Source organism: Dermacentor andersoni, chromosome 5, assembly GCF_023375885.2.
Source record: "Dermacentor andersoni chromosome 5, qqDerAnde1_hic_scaffold, whole genome shotgun sequence".
NCBI lineage: Eukaryota > Metazoa > Arthropoda > Arachnida > Ixodida > Ixodidae > Dermacentor > Dermacentor andersoni.
In genome coordinates this window covers 29,223,655-29,246,183 of record NC_092818.1, presented here as the reverse complement: position 1 = coordinate 29,246,183, position 22,529 = coordinate 29,223,655, and positions in this window count along the sequence as shown.

Sequence of the window (22,529 nt, the reverse complement as noted above, 5' to 3'; positions counted from 1 at the left end):
CAGTTACTACACTATAGGATGAAGCACATGAAGTGCACAGGATGAGCACTGCACGTTAACTTGTTTTAGTACATGAGTGCGATTATATGCATGCATGGAAGGCTCACATTTGCAGCAAAATTTGACTATACGTGACATATAAGATACATCACTCATTCTATTTTGCGTGTACCATACATCTTTTTAAAGTAATCAATTTTTCTATTTGAGATTTCAATAGGTGTGCTATTGCATTTATCGGTTTGTCTGGGAAGGCCCTTATATATCAGTGTGCACTTTTAGCCTTACATTTTCTGAGTATTTTGTGCTGTTGTACTTTGCCATGTATTGACATCTTTTACAATGTCCTGCAAGTTTTCTTACCTTGCTAACCTGCGCAGAATGCTCAGCCTGTCTTTGGGGCACCTTTGAGGGCCTTTAATGCCTTCAGCAGCAAGTGTTACATAGGATAGACCAGGATCTGTGGTAATGGAAGGCTGCAGGAGCATCGTGCGCAGATGTAGGTGGTAACAGCATCTGGATATCTCACAAAACATTGCAAAAGATGCCGAACTGTGCCAAAATTTGACTGTACACATGCACATTGCCAATGTAAGGCAGGGAAGTGCAGATTTGCATACTAGGCCTTTCCCATCCAAGAAACTAATAACTGCATTAACAAACCTTCTACAGGGGTCTTGAATAAAGAAGTTGGTTACTTGAAAAATATGATGTATGACACGGGTGCATCATGAATCACATAGTTTATATGTCATGTATTGTGAAATTTCCTGCGAATGTGTCGTTTCTATATATGTAGTCATTGTTCAGTGAGGTCATTTCATTTCCAGCACCCATTCTCTGCATATCATGTTGGTATTTTGTTTTGTCTTAGAACTGTAATTATGTTTCATAAAACCTTACATTGCTAAAATTAGACTTTGGGGTAGTTTGGTCTTTTCACCCACGTTCTTGTTTTTGTCATTTCCCTTACCACGTGAGCATTTTTCTGGAGCACTTGCAGTATTTCGTCATGCTCTTGCGTTTACAAGCCAGATGTCTGTCTCTGAACAGCCCAAACCACTTGAAGCATGCAAATCTGATGCATCCTCAATAGAACTCCATAGTGAACATATTGCTAAAAATATTTTTCAGGGGATGAAGCACTTCTGTAACTGCCGTGTTTTGCAGCAATAAAGAAGCAGAATGATTGCATCTGTGTAAGCTATATATAACTTTTTCTTTGTATCATCTTTTATCTGACTGTCTGTCAGCATGGTAATATTGCATATTGTCTTCTCTCTTAACATTCATACGTTCCAAATAGCTCCTATAATGTTTTTGTCCTCACATTTTCTGCAATATCCTTCTCCAGAAGGACAACTAGCAGTTCACCTGATTTACCACTTTTGCAGGCAACAAATTAGTGTCATGCCCATTGCTTAAAAGCTCCTAAACAATTTCGCACATCTGAAAGTTCCTTGAATTCATGCAAGCAGATGCTGTTTATCAGATGGCTGAATGCTCATGTGATTGGTTTTTTAGGCCAATGTGAAAGAAAAACCCCAGTACCTGTGTAGCTTTATGATATTGACCTGTATTTATTATTATGTTGGTGAACTGTGTGTGCACTCTGAAGATATGCGCATTACTGCTGGTGTTTTGTATAATCTGTATATAATAAAACAACGCATTATATTATCAAGAACACATTCATTTTATTAGTTTTTGTAATGGGTTGTCATGATTTCCTTTCATTTTCAGTGCTGCTAGGCATCCTAATACCTAATTACAGAGATTCTGCAGATATAAAGAGTTGATCAAAAATTTCAGAAACTTTTAATCACTGCAGCTATAGGTCTATAGGCTCTTTTAATGATAAGCTCTTTCTTCACTACAAAATAGGGGTTCCCAAATTGGTTATTCGTACCTATAAACCACCCTAGCTGGATGCAAATACTTTTCAGAAATTGCTCGAAGGTCTATTATATTTAATCAAGTCAGAATGAGAAGATACTCTTGCAGATACAAAACATTAATGATCAATCTCAATTAATGAAACATTCTGGAAAGCCTTGTGGTCATTCATAGAAACACTTCTTTGTAGCTTTGTCAGTGCCGTGACATTTCAATTTTAGTCTAAAAGATAACGATGTTCACACTATGTGAAATTTTCACGAAGTATTCTGTGTGCGTTCTGCAACCTAAAAGGAAGAGGTCCGAACACTGGCCAAAATGGTTTAAAATAGTTATTTGCATTTTGGTTTCCCCTGGGGGTGTTGTTCACAAGGCTCCCGTGGGGGAGCCAAAGCGTAAATAACTATTTTAAGCCATCTTGGTCGGTATCCGGACCTCTTCCTCATAGCATGCATCATCCCGTCCAGGCGGGCTTTTGTCATACTCTTGACTTCATCCTGTCTGCAACTGTACAATGCGCTCATGTTGTCCGCTTCTCTACTCTTGTGTCCTGTTTGCACGCCTCACCTTTTTTTGTATAATGAATCCTTAGCAACTAGCTCAGCTTTCGGTCGTTCTAATGTACAATGGGCTGTTTTTTACTAAAATCTGAGGTGGCCAAGATACACTTGGCGTGGTAGCATTGAATGGCCCCGCACTGTTGAATAATCCGTGATGCTATGTTTAAATATTCATGTGGTATCAGTTTGCAATACAATAGTACATAATCTATTTACGTTTGGTTTTTCAGGATGCTCCCTATCATGCACTGCCATCTGAGTACCATGGCTTTTCGTGTGGATTCCTTCCCTTTTGAAGGCCACCACAGCTTGCACAGCATCACAGCCTGCCTGCCTTGATCTTGCGGAAGAAGAAAATACAAAATGCCTATTTTTTTAAATGCGTGCATGGCTCCACGCAGCACCACCTGCTGTAGGGGTGTTAGGGCTTTTTGCAGAGAAAATGTTTGTAATGATGCCTTGTGTGTGCCCTGGTGCCTAAATGTTGGCCTCTTTGCCTGTGTAAAAATTTCACTTATGGATACTGTTAAGGGTTCCTGTATTATTGTTATTACTTACAGGTTCCTGTTAAGGATTCCTGTATTAGAAATTTTTGTTTCATTATAAAACTAAAAAATAAAGTTGAACTGCTTCTTTGTGTGATATGCAATATTCAGCTGAAGGTGATCAGCAGAGGTAAAATAAGTGTTATATCAGGTGAAGAAATTTTTTTGAGAAGGGGACTTCTTCGTTAGGCTAACAACTTTTCCTTGGCAGTATTCATATAGTTCACCATTCTCAATTTCATGGATATCCAGCAAAATGACTGAGCGCCCAGGGAGGGTGAGGCAAGTTTAAATGCTCAACATGACGATTTAGTTGGGATAGCGAGGTGTGTAGAAGTTTGGCAGGTTGCTGACACCGATTTCTATGAGTGATCTTGTTTATGTCTATGTCGGTTATATAATGCGAGGCGTCTTTTGAGGCCAGAAATTTTGAAAAAACTCCTTATATTTGTGGAAATTCAGTACGTGCCCCTGGGGCTACCATAGGTATGGGTCACTGTGGCCATTGGTTATAAGCACTTGGGGCGACTGGGTAGATGCAGCTCTTCAATAAGCTTTTTTGACACAAACTTGTGTATGTATACTGGGTGTGTGCCACTGCATATGTGCCACTCTTTAATGAACCTCTTTGATGCTGACTTAGGTCATGGGGCATCACAACAAGAACCTACGTAGTGACATTTGTGTATGCATGTAAGTGTGAGCTGAAATTGTCTGCCTGGATTTTCTTTCCCTGACGACGACTAGTCCCCTTGTTAAATTTACTTCAGCCTGAGATATCACCTGTTTGACTACTGTTATCACATTATGCCCATTTTGCTGTGAACTTATGTTCTCTAGCTGGCAAGCTTGAATTTCAGGTACTCCACAGTGCTAAGGAAATTGATTCAGAGTGGGTGGTACTACCTCGGCTTTTTCTTTGCATCTGCGTGTTACATGAGAGAATAAGTTGTACGTAGATGCCGATTAGAAATAGTATAGGTATTGAAAGGTACTTTTATAATGTTCTCGGTCATTGGTACTGTCTGGCCTCCTTGCATCATTCTTTGTAGCATGCTCGTTTACGTGCGAAAACAAATGTGGCCTGTTCTAATGCATGCAAGAACTGCCCAATAACTCATGACGTTTTGAGCCACTCAATTTCAGTCTTGGCTGCACTTGTGGATTTTCTACTGTATTGAAGATTGCAAAATGCTTGAATTTCCTATCAAACTGGTTTGCTTGTATCTATCCAATTTATTGAATTATTTCACTTTCGTTATGCTAATAGTCATTGATTGTACTGTCATGCTGGTACATTTGATTCTGGAACTGCAATGAATTTCCAGACATTTTATTGCCTTGTCATAATTTTTGCACCTCGTTAGACACAATCTACTAAACACACACAAAAAACTCCCTTCAACCTCGTAAAATTCCCAAAAGGTGCATAATAAACTCCCAGACCTACTTGTGAAAGCTCTAAGAAAGAGCTAAAATGCATGCCCAAAACATCTGTTTAAAACTCCCTTAATAAAACAGCTCCCTAAAGCTGTAAAAATTCACTCCCAACCATTGTCTTATATATTCCCATAAAAAGCAAAAATTGAACTCTCAAAATTAACCATAAGTGCTCCCTTAAGCAAAGCTCCCAAAATATGGGAACAGTTGCTCCCATGTTTACACCTAAGCACTCCTACAAGGAGGCAAAATATTTTCCCAAAGGTCTCCTTCAACACTCCCTTAAGAAGCCAAATGTTTCCGAAAATATGTACGTAAGGACTCCCATCGCTTCTCCTATAAATTCCGATAAGCAGCAAAATAAAATACCCATGTCAACTTGTAGAAGCTCCCAAAGCCCCTCATAAAAGCTTCCATAGTGCTGGTGTTCAAAAGAGGAATAAAAAACTCCCAACGTTCCCCATAATGACTCCTGCAACCGCTCAGGGGTTGGTGTTCAAAGGAGAATTAAAAAACTCCCACAATTCCCCATAAAACCACCAAACACAAGGGTGTGAAAAAAACTCCGTTCGAACGGAGGATATTGTCCTCCCTTAAGGGCTTGAGTTATGCAACGAGGCCAAAACTGCCTAAAAGGGTCAAACCTGTTTACTGTGTAGTAGCGACTGCCTGGCGAATGAGAGCCGACCCCGAAGGCGGGGTGCCGTTTAACGCAGCGTCCTAAAGCGTTAGCTGCCACGAGACGAGAATGGTACAAGCTGAGACGTTTTCACTCATGACACAAGAAAGGAAGTAGGTAATTCTAGTGGCCGTTGGGAAGGCTAGAGCACCCACAAATGCTCTAGCTCACGCTATGTGGGGCGTGACAACGAATTGTAGGAAAAAGTATAGGCCCGAAGCACTCCTTTACAACGGAGTGCGTAGGACCTCAGGAATCCTTGGTTGTATAGGTCACTTCTACGTAAAGATCGCGCAGCACACACCTCCCAAAATAACAGGGGCTCCTTCGTTATACAGGTAATTCTGTTGTAGAGCAGCTCGACTGTATTTGACGTCTGCGTACGAAGTGATTATCTTATTGCTTCCCTGCGGCGTCACGAATTCGATCGAAACCCGGTCGCACTGCTTTTGGAACCGAGTGTTAGACGCACAAGGCTACGCGTTATCGCTCATAACCACTGCAGTCACTCTGGCAATTTTTGTAGTCCTTTGACGAATACTTCGTCATTTTATGATTATCGAGAAAATCAGAGCATTCTTGGCCAATCGCTTCGGTATAAGTGAAAATCTCTTAGCTCAATTTCGCTCATTCAAAGCTCTTAAAGAGCGCAAACGTGATGGTGAAGCTCATATTTGGCAAGAACGCGCTTTTTCAGAATCGCCAAAGTAAAGCAACGTCGACGCCATCGCTCATTTACAAGAAAGAAAAAGAAAGAATAGACGCTATACGTGAATTTCACCGTGTAGGTGTAATGTGACACTTGCAGTGACCTAAGCTGATGTCAAAAAAGGGTTTATATAAGAGTGGCAGATGCCTATCGGCCCGTGGCGTACCCAGTGGCACACACCCACAGGGCCCATAGATACACACGCAGTGGTATGTATTTCATTCATTTTTCGTACATAGTCGGTGAATTGTTTTACTTTTATCTTCCCCAATATACATGAATAAATACGATACAGTGTTGCCGTCACAGCAAAATACCATTTTATAAATGCTGGCTTTCCACGTCTTGGCGTACCGCGGTGAGGTGTTGGCGTGGTGCATTTGCATCGGCATTTCCACTAACTTTCTACTTTATTATATTACCTGTAACCATGAAAGTGCCATAATTTTCTATCAGAGTTCCGGATGAAAGTGCGTGTCTAAGGACTAACTAGTGAATACCGAAATGTGAAGTGCAGTGTCCCACAGGGCAGAATTGTATCGCCGCTGTTGTTTAACACCGTACTAGCAGCGCTTCCAAGTCGTTTGCCCCGAGACAATGACTTCCCTGTGAGCATAGCTGTCTACGCAGCTGACATTGCTCTGTGGATAAGCGGCCCTTCGCACGTTGGTCCGCGGCTTCGCGCAAGCTCGCCAAGAATTCTAAACGCTACTTCGGAGTACTTGGGTGAATTGGCCTGCTCATATCAGCTGCTGAGTCGCCTAAAATAGCATATCACCCTAAACAACGCGCTCGTCGAACGATGAGCCGACTGTACCTTGACGAAACGCATATAAACTGGGTGCGACAAGACCGTTATTTGGGGTTAATCGCGGATGATCACATCTCTTGGCGTCCTGCCGTTAAATTTGTACGACGCAAATCGCACTCGCTCCTTATGTATGTGGCCGCCTTGACTGGTAGAGGTGATGGCTGCGACCAAAGAACGGCTCTCCAGGTGTACTAGTCATCTGTGCTCTTCGGCATGATGTATGCGTTACCAGTCCTGAACGTACCACCTAGTTTGATGGCCCAACTGGAACGAGAACATCGCATTGCCCTTCGACTAATGCTGGGACTACCTCGTGAGGCGGAATCGGTTACATTACTCACTGAAGCGCATCAGTTACCCCTCAGGCTGCAAGCAGACCGGAGAGCTCTATATCATACTTAGCGTCTCCACCGCGCATAGAATGTTCAATCGCTCTCTGATCGTGTCATTCACCTCCCGTTATCGCGTATAGGAAAAATGACGATATTATTGATGAATATCACTGATATTTCTGAACATGCGGCTTCATTTACGCCTCAGCCTAAAAAAGATCACGAAACACGTATTCCCCACTTACTTCACAATCCCTGACATGAAGAAAAAGTGTGATATGCCTGTTACGGCAATATTCCAATTGACTCAGTCTCACGTGTTCGATAAGTTTTCAGATTATCTTCAAGTATTCACAGATGCGTCTGTACACAGCGACGGTCAAGGCATCTCTGCAGCTTTTTTCTGCCCTTCGACTAAAATAAGGCGTATGTTTCAAATACCTCATCCAACTTCCTCAACAACTGCGCAGCTAGCAGCGATTAATGTTGCACTGAAATACGTGCAAGAGGAGTTAACTACATCGAAGGTTACCATCTTTACGAACTCCCGCGCTGCCCTCAGCAGGGGACAATGCAGTGAGAATGATTGCCGAGTTGTGCGCAGCATTACTGACTCTGCGAGCAAAATTTCATCACGTGGGGTATCCTTCCTTGCTCAATGGACACCTTCACACGTAGGAATCTAAGGAAATGAAGAGGCTGATCGACTCACTTCAACTTGTTCTCACAACAACTGCGACTGCCCAGAAATGTTGTGCAAGCTTGATGACACTCGTGAGCTAATTCGTCGCCACCTACTCAAGCAGCATCCAGACCAGCGCATCGCAAATGGAACGTTCCCGCCCGGTGTTCGCGGCCGAGGCTTGCCTCGTCGCGCTAGAGCACAACTACTCAAGCTGACGGTTGGCGGCGTGAACGTGCACGAACGTTTATACAGACAAGGACGTGTGGCCAGTACATCGCGTACGTCTTGTGGCTGCTCTGAGACACTTTAGCACCATATATTTGAGTGTCCCGCATTCAGTGCCCAGCGCATGTCACTAGCAGAGACTATCACCTCCTTGGCCTGCGGAGTACGACACTCGACGAATGTTTGTACCCCAGAGGTTGTGCGTCAAAACTCAATCAGTCTCATAGCGCTCTACTTACTTTTCTAGAGCCAAATAACTTAGGTTCACGTTTGTAACGTCGAAACTATTCTATTCAACATTCTGTAGTAGCGTGACCTTCCGTGAATGGCCCTATGGTGTGTGATATGTACTGTGTTCTACTTTATTCTTTAGATTTGTCCTGTTTCTCTTCCTTTTCTCTTTCCTCCCCTCCTTCCTATCTTCCATTCTTGTGTCGCTGTCACCTCCCTTCTGTAGAGTAGGCAGGCGTTGTGCCCCTCCCCGTGGAAGTTGGCAGCCTGCTCCTCGCTTTCCATTTTCCTGTAAATTGTACATTATGTGTTCAAAACAAATACTAATAATAATAAAACCTGCAATGGGAAATTACTGGAAGCACTGCGAACGCCTTTGTCCCGTCGTCTGCTTCACATGCCGGAGCTCTCACTTCCGCAGTTCTCGGCGCTGTTCGCAAGCACGTCGTACGACGGGCGCCCAGTGCCTATAGAAATTGAGTAGCTGTTCAAGGTTAAAATGGAGGATTAAAGCAAACGGTGCGGATATAAGGGCGGTGTATTTGAAGACCAGAAACGTGAATGAATACAGACGCCGCCACACCTGTTGCTGCGAAACACGAGTTCACACCACCTTTCACAGTTTCCTAAATTTTTGTCTTTATTTGTTTACTTTTGTCCTCCGCTTTTCGATTTCCCCATTTCGCCAATGGGGGTCTGAGCCTTCTTGCATACTTGCGCATGGTCATTGACGTCTCAACATGCAGCCCTTTACCCAGGATCGTTTCGTAGCGATCTTACGAAGATAACTTATGCATCTGTCGATACCAAGAAAACACTAAAGTAGAATATTTATTGCGGTTGCCCTCGATCAGAAAAAAAAAAGCGTAGCTCATTACTTTTTTGTGTTGCAGCTCACCGACCTTGCCTTGTGCTGTTCCAAATTATGTTAGGTATCTGTGGGAAAACTGAACATTTGGAGAGTAATCGTCTAGTACTCGATGGTCATTCCTTTAAGTGTCTTCCTTTTGCATTAGAAAGTACCTACTATATGACTTTTAGATGTGAGAACACTACAAAAATGTACCTCTGTTTGCGTGGTTGGAATTCGTGAAACTGAAGCGGAAGTTCGACATTCCTAGGTTGGATATCGATGCTTAATTTGTAACTGCACTGTTCTATATTCAGGTATTCAGACTGGCCGCATGTTTCACAATCGGCATCAGGTAGCCAATATGGACGAGGTTAGAACGGCGGGCTTTAACTTCTACTCCATCTGTTCCTGCTAATAGACTGACTTTATCCGCTGAATTTCGTTCGGGAATTGCGTGCGTGCCTTCTTCTGTTGATGTTATTGGAAGAACAAAATAACTGACATCTTCCACTTTGTCCAACCAATTTTTTTACCATCTCGAGCCATTTCTCGTTTTGGGACACCTTAATGCGAATAGTCTTAATTTCGAGAAATAGAGATGCCTATGCAGTGCGAATTCTATGGAGGACTGCTGAACTTCCCACGTCGTTTGCATCGTAACGGAACTCGTTTACGGGCATGGGTTCACTTCTATATCACAGGTATGAATGAGAAGGCTTCGCACCATGTGCGGATTAGAGAACTAGGAGTGTTCGTTATTTACATGAACTGAAAGCAGATGCCGTGCATAATGTAGCTTCATCGTCGTCGTGCTTCCAAACACGTTTAAGGGTGGTGAGAAATTAGTATTCCTTTTAGAAAGGCATCAAGGGGATATCTGTGCCAATATTGTAGTTCTTGCTTGAAGATACGATGGTAATGCGTGCAGGATTACCTCTGCTTCAGGTTTTCAATGGCAGAAACTCTGTTGGCTTGTTTGATTTCTTCGTTGTGGTGTCGAATGTTGTGGCATCGCAGGAGGGCCCAAGAAACTTGCGGTGGTGGCAAGCCAAGGGAACGGCGCTAGACGTCGCGGTTCAAAGAACGGCCATCGAAGGGCGAGTGCTAAATTGCCAATGTAAGCCCCTGCACGAAAAGCAGATTGCGCGCGTAACGAAGCTGCATCGTCGTTGTGCCACCACACGTGTGTGCAGCATTGTGAACCTAAACTCCAATGATTAAACTTCAGAACGTAAATTTTAGTTTCCAGGCCGAGATGGTCGTAGTATGTCACCACCCGTTCATGGACTTACCGGGTCTATTTAGATATCAGAATTAAGGTTCGCTCGACTCTTGTGAAACCCTTGAACTCAAGCAGCGCTGTTTTCTCATTGACGAGTTCTCTAGAATGTGTACCCGCACTATATGTTGTCATTATTTTCGTTCTTCTCGGCATGTTTATTGGAGCATTTAGAAATTCCGCATGTTGGCACAAGACGGGACTGTGAATGTCACCATTGTATTCGTTATGGCAAGGAAACGCTGACCTGAAATAATAATCGCTTGACCGCTTAGAATTCGTCGAATATTGAAAGGCTGTCCTTGTAAAGTTGGAACCCATAAGACGGCACCACGTGGGACAAAGAAAGATTCAGATTCACCGTTTTAACGACTGGGAGCACGTGCCTGCAGGCCTTTGCATCTAAGGGATTCGCGGAGGCAATAGTGCTATAGGCATTATATATTTTTGTCTCTCCTGCCATCAGAGCCTAAAATTTAGGTTCTTAGGACATCCGAAACTCATTGCGCCCATTTTAATGCATGTACATTTATACCGCCGCGTTACATTGCTGTACCCAACCACGATGCCATTTGTCATTAATTGCATCACGCACTGTATTACAACATTGCTTAGTGCTCTTTGGCCATGATTTGCCCTTGCACCATAAAACACCACAAATCATCTTCATTTTAGCGAGTGGAGACGTTTACCGCTGTTTGCAAATCTTCCCCTAATGCCTAATACGTAGTATGCCTTAACTGCTCAGTGTGCGTGAGGTGACTTGGTGGCACAGAGGCACCTTACCTCCGCTTTGTTTAACTGCTTTGTTTATTCCTCTAGACAGTGTCGTGATACGTATTATTTGCTCCCCCACGTTTAACCTTCTTTCGCGTTGAGCCCCAGAGATGTTTAAAGGACGCTAAAAAGAAACACTTAGACTGATAATTAATGCTTTGAAAACTAATTTCGCTACATTCCATGTAATAGATTCCTTTAAAAATGTATACTAAATATCTACATGCCAATTAAAATCTCAATTTTATTGTGATGTACGCTGTAGTGCGCGACTCAGGGTTAATTTAGACCTCCAGGGGCTCTTTAAGTGCAGTTAAATCTGAGTATATTGACACAACTGTATTTGGCAGAACCATAATTCAGCGGGTATGCGCCAGTGGGGATGACGCTGAAGTAGCGCGGGTTTTTAGGTGAAGCGGGGAAAACGAAGAAGACGTTGTTGTTGTTCCCTTGGACGACTGATAAAGTGCGTTTCTTGGCGGTGCTGCTACGCATACTTGTCGATCCCACGTCGTTACACTGGTGGAGGTGCTGGGTATTATTCATGCTTGGCACCCCTTCACGGAGCCGACGATCGAGCCCGGAATCACCATCGCGCATCGAAACACCGGTCCATCGGTTCAGTCGTCGCCTGCTAGGCTTAGCGCCCGAGTCCAGTCCCCTGCAAGAAACTTCGAGAAATCGTTTGCCTCCTACAAATAACATGGCCACCGCAGCTTCATCGCAAGTAACACTACAGAATCCTATGGTCCCGGAGAGCTTTCATGGTGATGCCTTTGAAGACGTCGAAGATTGGCTAGACCAGGCTAGACCTCTGCTGGCTCATTAATTTGAAAGATCCTTCCGGCCGGCTCGCACGCTGGAGTCTTCGACTCCAAGAGTTCGACTTTGTTGTTACATACAAGTCGGGAAAACGGCACGCAGACGCCGACTGCCTTTCTCGGTCTCCTGTTGAGCCGGCAGCACAAGACGATGACGACACGGTTTTTCTGGGACTCGTGGATATTGCTGATCTTTCAAGCCAGCAACGGGATGATATTGAATTGCTGCCGCTTATTGATTACTTCGAAGGACGAACCAACAGCGTGCCGAGGCTCTTTGCAAGAGGGGTGGCATTATACTGCTTGCGTCGCAACGTCCTCTACAAGAAGAACTTCTCACCTAGCGGCAGCAACTACTTACTTGTTGTTCCATCACCGCTTCGACGTGAAATCTTAGAAGCCTGCCACAACACCTGCCCAAGCCTCGTTAAACGTTACGTTCAGACATGTCTGGATTGCCAACGTCGTAAACCACCATCCATCAAACCAGACGTACCGGCACACCATTTGCACAAGTAGGCATGGACTTTCTGGGCCCCTTCCCAACGTCTACTACTGGTAATAGGTGGATAATCGTTGCCACGGATTATCTCACTAGATATGCCGAGACAAGTGCCCTGCAACGGGCAACAGCAGATGAAGCGGCACGATGTTTTCGCGAATTTTTTCGATTTTTTTGGAATTTTTTCTGGAATTTTTCTGGAAGCAGGCAGCCAGGTAGGCAGGCAGGCAGGCAGGCGGGCAGGCGGGCAGGCGGGCAAGCGGGCGGGCGGGCGGGCGGGCGAACGGGCGGGCGGGCGGGCGGGCAGGCAGGCAGGCAGGCAGGCAGGCAGGCAGGCAACTTTAATAACAAGGTCCTCAGAAGCTTTGCCCTAGGGCAGAACTGCGGGCCGCTCCCACGTGGGGACTGGTAGGCCGAGCCTAACTGCCGCATCGTGGGCTCTCTGGACCGCCCAAGTTTGACGTGCATATCCTGAGCTCCGGATGGCAGAGCTCCATTCTTGTTCTGTGATGCGATTGGGTCCCTGTAACGAGGGGCATCGCCAGAGCATGTGTGCGAGATTGCTAACAGCCCCACAGTCGGGACAAGTAGAGCTAAAAACCTCTGGAGTGATCGTGTGGAAAAGGGCCAGGTTTGGATAGCACTTAGTGTGAAGCATGCGTAAAGTGTGCGCGAGAGCTCTAGCCAGTTTGCTGGGAGGGGGAGGATAAGTCCTCCTACCCAGGTGATAGTGCGTAGTAATTTCGCTGAAAGTAGTGAGAGTGTCCCGAAACTCGAGAACCCCGGAGTCTGAGCTCAATCTTGCTCCCGCGGGGTGGGTTAGTGCGCGCGCTTGGGAGTGGGCAATGTCATTAAGATTGGGAAATGAGTCAAACTAGGGGTCGAGGTGAGCCGGAAACCACGTGATGGTGTGCGGAGATATTATCTTGTTCTTGAGAATCTTGTGAGCCTCCTCAGCGATCGATCCTGAAGCGAAAGCCCTGACCGCCGCTCTCGAATCAGTGAAGATTTGTGATCTGCTGTTGTCTAGGAATGCTATAGGAACTGCGACGTGCTCCGCTCTGGTTGGTGTTGAGCACTTCAGGGAAGCCGCATTCACTATCTGTCCGTTGTAATGAACGAAGGCAATGGCGAAGTTAAACGACTGTCCATATTGGGCTGCGTCGACAAAACATGCCGAGTAGGGATCGTCTTTGGTACGCTAGAGGAGGGCGAGGGCTCTTGCCCTGCGTCTGCCTACGTTGTGTTGAGGATGAACATTAGGGGGAAACGGTGCAACTCGTATGTTGTTCCGTTGATTTTCTGAAATTTCATATTTCCGCTCTTTCATGAGGATAGGGTTAATCCCAAGAACTGCCAGGATCTGCTTTCCAGCCGGGTTACAGGATAGACGGGCCAGTTGTGCTGACTCCTGGGCCTCGATTATCTCGTCCAATGTGTTGTGCACTCCTAGTTGCATAAGGAGGTCCGTGCTCGCCCGTGACGGAATGCCTAGTACTTTTCTATACTTTTCTGATGAGCGTGTTAAATCGTTTCTTCTCGCAGGTATACCAGTTGTGCATGGCTGCCACATAAACTATATGACTCATGAGGATGGCGTGGAACAACCGGACGAGGTTGTCTCCCTTTAAACCTCCACGCCTATTCGAGACTCTGTTGATGAGTCTCATCATGTTCTCAGTCTTGGCTGTGAGCTTGTTGAGCGTAGTATTATTACTGCCATTGGATTCGATGAACATGCCAAGGACCCGAATGGTGTCTACTCTGGGGATGGTACAGCCGCTTTTAGTGTGGAGTTTGATGGTTATTGCAGCCAATGGTTTCCAGCCTCTAGGTTAGGGACCTCTCCTGACTGGCCTGTAGAGGAGGAGCTCAGACTTGCTCGGGGAGCATCTAAGCCCCGTATTTTCCAGGTACATCTCTGTTTGATCTACAGCCTCCTGCAAGCCTAATTCAACAGCTCCTTCGCTTCCTCCGGTGCGCCAGATTGTGATGTCATCAACGTAGAGCGTATGATTGATCCCTTCTATGTTGGAGAGCCTTTGCGATAATTTCTTCATGGCGATGTTAAAAAGCAGTGGTGAGACTACCGCACTTTGTGGCGTGCCTCTGGGGCCCAAACTGAAATTGTCGTACTTGAGGTCACCCATTTTGAGCGTGGCCTTGCGATCCCGTAGGAACGAGTTTATGTATCTGTGGAAGGCGTCTCCCAAATTGAGCTCTGAGATTGAGTTCAGAATGTGAGCATGGGATACATTGTCAAAGGCTATCTCCAGGTCTAAGCCACACAAAGAAAGAATTTTCTACTGTTTGAAAGGCAGGATTTTTTTTTTTTTTGCGTACGTTAGTGGCACATTGTTTAGCTTACTACAATAATAATATGAATGGTGAACATCAATAACGAGAACTGATGATTCAACGGGTATAAAGGACAATGCAAACTGCAACTGCGCCCGAGTGTTCTTGGGCAAGTGAGAACAACTCGACGGTACACAGCGTTTTACTAAGGCGCGAGATCACTAACGTCTCAAAGCGATAACTAACGTTGGTGGGAGAGAATCAGGCGTGCTGTTTAGGCCGCAGTACTCGGATTACGAAACTGGGAGAAAGGACAATATGGGCAAAGCTATGCGCTTTAATTAAGGAACGAAATTGTAGAATGTGCATAATTATTGCGGAGATTATATTTATGCGCAATTGGTTGTTTCATTGCCTAACACCACAGAGAACATAGCCGTTCACCGGCACAATTACAGAGGTAGCACAGACCGCTATACGCACTAGCAGGCTTGCTATGTGTGCACAGTCCTGTGTTGAGTTATGCGGCCTACACATCAAACCAGTGGACCAGGAAGCTGCGCGGCGAGCAAGCAATCGCGTGGCACCATTCTTTGTTGCCGATGAAATTGTCACGTGGGACATGTTATACGCGACTTCAGTTAGCTTAGCCCGACTGATGCCGAAACCTGTAGAAGTGATGTTTTATTGCTGCAAATAAGCATGCACTGTTGCGCCAGAGTAAGATTCGTGACTACGTTTCAATCATTCACTTGGCCTGTCGACCTTTTAATGCCAATATCAACACGCGTGCTCTTGTAAGCCAATATGCGACAATGCAATGGGTTCATTCATATAAACGATTACCACTGGTAGTTCAAATATTATATGCGTGGGCCAGCATTTCCAATGTTAAACCATCCTGGCAATGTGCTCGGCAATTCATTCGTAAATATGGCTTCGGCAATAGATACATCGAGCAGTTAACAGCGTCACGCGTGGATATCTCTTTTAGATACCATTTTCGTTTGCTACAATTTGGTTTACAGCGGATTCAAGTTTGCTATCACTCTGGAGCTGTGACGTTGAATCATGGACGTTCCCTTTTCATAGCACAAAAAATATTGGTTTAATATTACGTTTACAATTTATTATGGTAATATTAATTACTAGGCTAATGCCCTTTCCCTCCACGTATGTGTTTCAAACATTATTTCTCGGAAATGTGCAAAGTAGTAAGATCTGCCATATAGCTAAAAAATGTTGCACTTTCACGCAGCCGTTAATCATTTCTCGAAAAGAACACGAACATTAAAAGCTTTTTTTTTCTTTATTGTATACCATGAAGTTGCCCTTATATAATTTAATGCATGACACAAAGAAATACTGCTACAACAAAGCTTTTGCAACTGTTATGAAATAAAACCCGTTGAAGTTTTAGCATGCTGTGTTCTGGTCAATTTTTTCTTAGTCTGCATCATTTATGGCTAACAAGCACCAAATCTTTCATATAACTTTGTACCGTGGCGTGATCATTTCGGATGTGTATCCGGCAGTTACAATGGTAGCAAAATAAATTATATTATATACATTCGATAATACCACGGTGGTAGTATTCGAGGTGAGCAGAAACGAGCGCCATGAGCCTGTTTTCGTTCCTCTCGAATGTATTCGAATGTCACCAGATGGCGAGGCGGTCTTACGGCCCTAAATAAGAGCTTTGCAAGCTTTTAGTGCGCTGTAAACAGTCGGCTTATGCCGGACATTTTCTAGGGTTAAGGGGCTGCTTCCGTTTCTTATGGCGTGCTGAGACTTTCAGCTGGCATTTTACCCGCACACTAACACACACAAACATAATGAGTGTACCAGGCTGTCTGGAACCTCACAGTTACAAATAGCCCGAAAAATCTCGACCCGACTAGCACATGCGGGCTGTGGACCTTTCCTGCAAAGCGAAATTCATTACCGGTGGCAGAAGAGTGCCAAAAATGTTCGCTTTGTACCTCCTCGTGCGCAAGATTGAGCTCATGGATAACATTGCTTCAGAATGCTCGGGTACGTGGTCAGCGTATCTTTAATCGTTGTCGTGCTCTCAGAGGAAATAGGAAAAATAACCAGTTAAATAATATATATGAATGATATAATTTTATTGTTTACATGGTGCATAATTGCGAGAAAGGGATACATATATATAAACAGGCTGGGAAAATTAAGGAGGTCAACTGAATGAGATTCTCGTTTCATATCCTGCACCTAATTGCGAGTATACTTAGAATACGCTTAGACACTGGAGGTGGGATGAGTTTGGACGGCTGGCGCCTTCATGCGGTGGCGTCATGAATGTAATCGCATGGGATGGTCGGACTGGGCTCGAGAGGCGCAGCAACCAGCTACGATGGTTCAAGAGGAAACTTTAGCTCGGGTCCAACGCCGACGCGGCCTATTCAAATATATGTAAAACCCGGAAACGCTCTTCTGAGATAACCACTGGGAAAATTTTCATGAAATGTGTTGTATTTGAGAAAGTTTAATTCTAGTGACAGTTTGTAGCGGAATTTCGATTTAGAGCTCTAATTTAATACATGAATTTTCAAACACACTGAATCAGAAATAAAGAAGCACCAAGTTTACAAATTAATAACTCTGTATCAAGAGCCGATACCGCGGTTCTGTAAACGACATCCATTAGATCATTCAAACCGGACAAATTTTATATGGCATATATTTCCCGTGAATTCGTTACCTTTTGTACAAGGGTTCTGCAAAAGCTGTATTTCCATATTACTAAAATTTTTTGAAGTTCATGTGTAACACACAAGTTTTGTCCGCTTTAGATGTATTACATTCAGTTCACAGCATTGTTATATCATTTTTCATTGCATAATTACAGAAGTGTAAACTTGATAATTTCGTTTTCTGAAAATTTGCGATTTCTAGTCACTGTTTTATAAAAAATTGGCGAGATAGATGAAAAAATTCGAAGCCACGTGTCACTAGATTTTAAGTTTTTCTTTTTATATGTAACAAACGTTGTCGTTTGTTGACGAGTGGTTGCCGTCAAAAACGAATTCTCCTTTTACGTGTATTTCGGTTGGGGCACCCGAGCTAAAGCTTCCTCTTAATATGTTCCGTCGTTCTTTCTCTTTTTAATTGCCGCAATAAAATACCAAGTGAAACAAAGTCTGATCAAACATGTTACGTTTCTGCATGCATGAACAGTTACTTAAACTGACTGAAGCTGGTTCGGCATTTCACTTCAGTCGCTCTTCATCGCTGCCTCTCCAGATGGAACTGCGGAATAATTGTATATGCGCGTTCGGCTGGAAACCGTACGTACAGGGCTCTGCAATTGATACGCGAGATTCGAATCACATGGTCACTGGTTCTTTTTGCGAAGACTAAGCCCTGGTTACACCGAGATGGTGCATCGTGGTACGCAGTGAAAGTGAAAACCTTTGTGATGCATTGTGATTGCATTTGGTTCCACAGCGATCAGCTAGTGCTCACATGTGTCTAAAAAAATAAAGAGACGGTGGCAGTCGTGTGCACATTTCCGATGCTGTTTTGCTACTGTCTAGCTCTTCTAACATGAACAAAGGAACCGTTCATTGGAAGAGCTTCGTGACCAATTTCAATTGGTTGTCTTCGCATCTGCAGCTCTCCCGGCTCCGAAGCTTGGGCAAGGAATACGAACACTCAGACTTGTACTCGATTTTTTGCCATTTTATCGGTGCGTCAGTTTACATTTGGGGCCAAATTTTCTATCCTCGCGCTTTCCAGCTCTAGTTGCGTCCGGCGCATGACTGTTTGCTGTGCATCGACGGCGAATGCAAACGAACCGCCATGTTCACAGTTGACGCCACCGATGGCTCTGGTCGCGCAAAGCTGCGTGAAATGATCTATTACTGAAGATTCGGCTAGTTTCTATGACATTAGGACTGACGAAGCATTGCAAAGACAAAAACAATTACAATGAACAGAGAACGGGAATTTGCGGGATCGGCAAAGCAGCTAAAAACCCAAAAGAGGGAGACTTACTTAGTTACGGACAAAGATAGGAATCTTTGTCCGTAACTTTAGTGCGCGGTCTTAAGCGGCCGTTCCTATGTTGAGCGTCAGCGTAACCGAGCGAACGACCTCAGCGAAGGATGAAAGAGCCAACACAAAGTGCAGTGAGGCATGAAACAGCGATAGCGAAGGACGTGAGAGGAGGAACGCGGAGGAGGAGGGTGCAACAAAACCATGAGTCGAAAAGCGATGGATGGGGGTATGGCGAAAGCGGCGTAAGCAGAAAAGCATTGTGCCGCGCAATAAATGGTCTGCGGCGGTGACCGCTATAAGATGGCGCCAGGGTAGCGTTCCATCGTCTGTTCAGCGATGGCATGCGGAGAGCGTGTCCACCGATGCGATATATGGAAACAAAGCGCTGCATGAGCGGAGTTCTGTCTGCGGCGGCTGCTGAGAATCGCGTGCATGCGTCAACCAAGCGTTGCCTGTCGCGATCTCCCGATTACCTAGGTAGTTGCGCCACAGCTCGCTCTGTTTGCAATGTACCACGCGAGATAGATTCTCCGCGCCAGCAATTAGATCGCGAAGTGAAAACGCGTGTAGTAATCACCGGTGAATTTGTTACTCTAGAAAGAAACGGTACAACCTGAGGCGATCCCAAAGGTGGTACAATGTCTTGCAGAGGGTTCGTAGCGTTCTAATATAAGGGATTGACTGGGAAATGAGAGCCTACCCCGAAGGTGGGGTGCAGTTTAACCCAGCATGCTAAAGTGTTCGCTGCTACTAGGCGAGAATGGGACAAACTGACACATTCTCGCTGGTGAGGCAGGAAAGCAAGAAATTTATTCTAGTGGCCGATAGGAAGCTAGAACGCACAGAAGTGCTCTAGCTTGTACAATGTGGAACTGGACGTATACGTGCCAGTCATGTCAAAAAAGCCTAATGAAGTCGTACAGCTTTATAACCTAGTGCTTGGGGCCTCCGGAATCCTTCGTTGTACAAGTCGATTCATTGTAAAGGTCGCCCAGCACACAGCTCACACAATAACAGGGACGGAGTTATTCATTCATTCGTTATACAGGTCATTCAGTTTAAGAGACGTTCGTTGTAGAGGTGGTCGATTGCAGTTGGCGTCTGCATGACAGAAACATGCGTACAATTTGAACATCGTGTTACTGACAAGGAAATTTATTCACCCGTAGGCACGCTTACAACTGTGGTATGAACGAAAAGTACAATATAAGGCACATCACATGTAATACATCATACTTGATGTAAACAAAACAGATTAACAAATGAAAGAATAAATGGTGCCTTCTTGACACTGGCTTTGCCACACACAACAACAACAACAACAAAACTCATTACGGCATCCAGGCAAAAGCATCATTGTCAGCCTCGAATTTATGAAAGGTACCCGGGGCACATGCAGATACAGTCTGAACTCAGGTAACAGAATTGACCATTATTCTGGCTGTAGAAAGACTTTGCCTCGGGAGACGGTTATGTACCGCGTAGACCAGCGGCGAAGAACAACTGTTTTTCAATATGACCCCATACTATCACCCGTAGTTTTCGCATTCTGGAGTACATTGCTCTATTTCACTGCCGAGATCGTTCTGCGATGTTGCGGAAGCACCACAAAACGTAGATAGCGCTGTAGTAGACGAGACTCGCAAACCGATCTCGGCGCTGTGGTGGTCGTACGATGGATATTCCGAGCATTCTTGCAACTAGCTTCCAGAAGGTGCGTGCTACAACGCAGTTCTTTTGCTACATGCGCGTTGGTGTCTGTTTGTGCGCAATATATGCATTTATCGTCCGCTACCACATGCCAGCGTTCAAGCCTGTCTCTTGTAGGTAGAATATGCCCGTTGCGTCAGCAATCGACTTATGCGCGGCCATCCTCGCCGCACTGCTATTGGAGCCGAATACCACACGGGTAAGCGTACCTGTTATCGGTCGTAACCACCGCAGGGATTCTGGCGATCTTCGTAGTCTTCTAACAAATGCTTCGTTGTTTTTTTCCTTATGGAGAAAATCAGAGTAGTGTTCTTATAGCGCTTCGGTATCAGCGAAAGCCTCTTAGGTCAATATCGCTCAGAGAAAGCCTTTAAAGAGCACCAACTTGATGTTGAAGGTCACATTTGGCAAGACCGCACTTTTTGGTAGCCGAAAAAGGAAGAGGTATCGTCAACGCCAACGCTCATTCGCAAAAGACAGAATAAAAAACGCATTACGTGAATGTGGCCGTGTAGGTGTGATGTGATACTTGCGGTTGAATAAAAAAGAATGGTTATGACGGCTACCCGGTGCTTATAAAAATGGAATAACTGTTGAAGGTTAAAATGTAGCATGAAAACAAACGGTGTGGTTATAAGGAAAGTGTGATTCAAGAGGAAAACGTGAATGAATACAGACGCCCCTACGCCTGTTTCGCGAAACACGAGTTCACCCCAGGTTTGACAGCTTCATAAGTTGTTTTTTTTCGTTTTGTCCTCCGTTTTTCGGTTTAACCTCCTTGCTAGTGGGGGTCTGACCCCCCTTGCATACGGCGCATTGTCATTGAGATGTCATCGCGCAGCACGTTACCATTGATCAATTCGTGGTGTCCATACGAAGATAATTTGTGCATCTGTGGATAACATGGAAACAGTAAACATTTTTATATCTGTTGCCTTCAATAAAAATAAAACGCAACTCAGTAATTTTTTATGCTGCAATTTAACGGCACTGCCTTGTGCTCTTCCAAGTTATATTAGCTGTCAGCGGGCAAAGCGACCATTTGGGTAGAAATCGTCTTGTGCTCAGAAATCGTAACCTTTGCGTTATTTTTTGGATCAGAAAGTTCGTAATTAATAATTTTGAAATGTGAGTATTTTATAACAATTTACCTGTGTTTGCTAGCTGGGGATTCGTGAAACCGAAGCGCAAGTTCGACATTCCCAGATTGGATATCGGTGCCTAATTCCAACTGCAGTGTTCTATTATCAGGTGTTCAGACTAGCCCCGTGTAGCACGATCGCCATCAGATAGCACAAAATGGACGAGGTTATAACGGTGGGCCTTATCTTCTACGTCATCCATTCCTGCAATTAAAATGGCTTTATCCACTGCATTTCGTTCTGAAGTGCGGGTGTGGATTCTTCTCTGGATGTTATCGGAGGAATAAAAAAAATCAGACATTTTCGACTCCGTCCAATCGATTTCTTTCTCATTTGGATCAATTTCTTGTTTTGAGATATCCTATGGCGTATTGTCTTAATTCCAAAAAACACTGATGCCTATCCAGTCCCAATTCGATCGAGTGCTGCTGTAACTTCCCACGTCGTTTGCCTCGTAACGGGACACATTTGGGGGACTGGGTTCACTTCTGTACAACAGGTAAGAATAAGAAGGTTTTGCACCTTGTGGGTTCATTCATTTGCAATGGCAAAGAAGATGCGTGGGCGCTGTAAAACAAAATGTGCAGCGTAGCGCGCAGGTTTAGCGAACAATTACTGTGTGTGTTATTTACCTGAACTAAAACCAGATGCACCCCGTAATGGAGATACATCGTCGTTGTGCTACTGTCAAAGATTGGTGGTGAGCTAGTCGCACTCTCCGAACCGGAGGAGATGGGGCGACAAGAAACCCACGCCCCGTGCGTTTATTGGGGGTTTGACTGCTGACCGGCGATAAGGTCCACGCCTGATCGCCCGTGAACCAGAGGCATGAGACGGGAGGCGACGTACAAACACACCCTCAATTTAAAAAAATAAAATCATGTCCGAGACGTATTCGAAAAACGAACATACAAATTACCAGCAGTGGGGCCTAGTTCGCGGAATGCGTGCGGGTCACACAACACACGCCCTGACGCCACTCGCACGACACTAAGCCCACCACGTGGGGGCTAT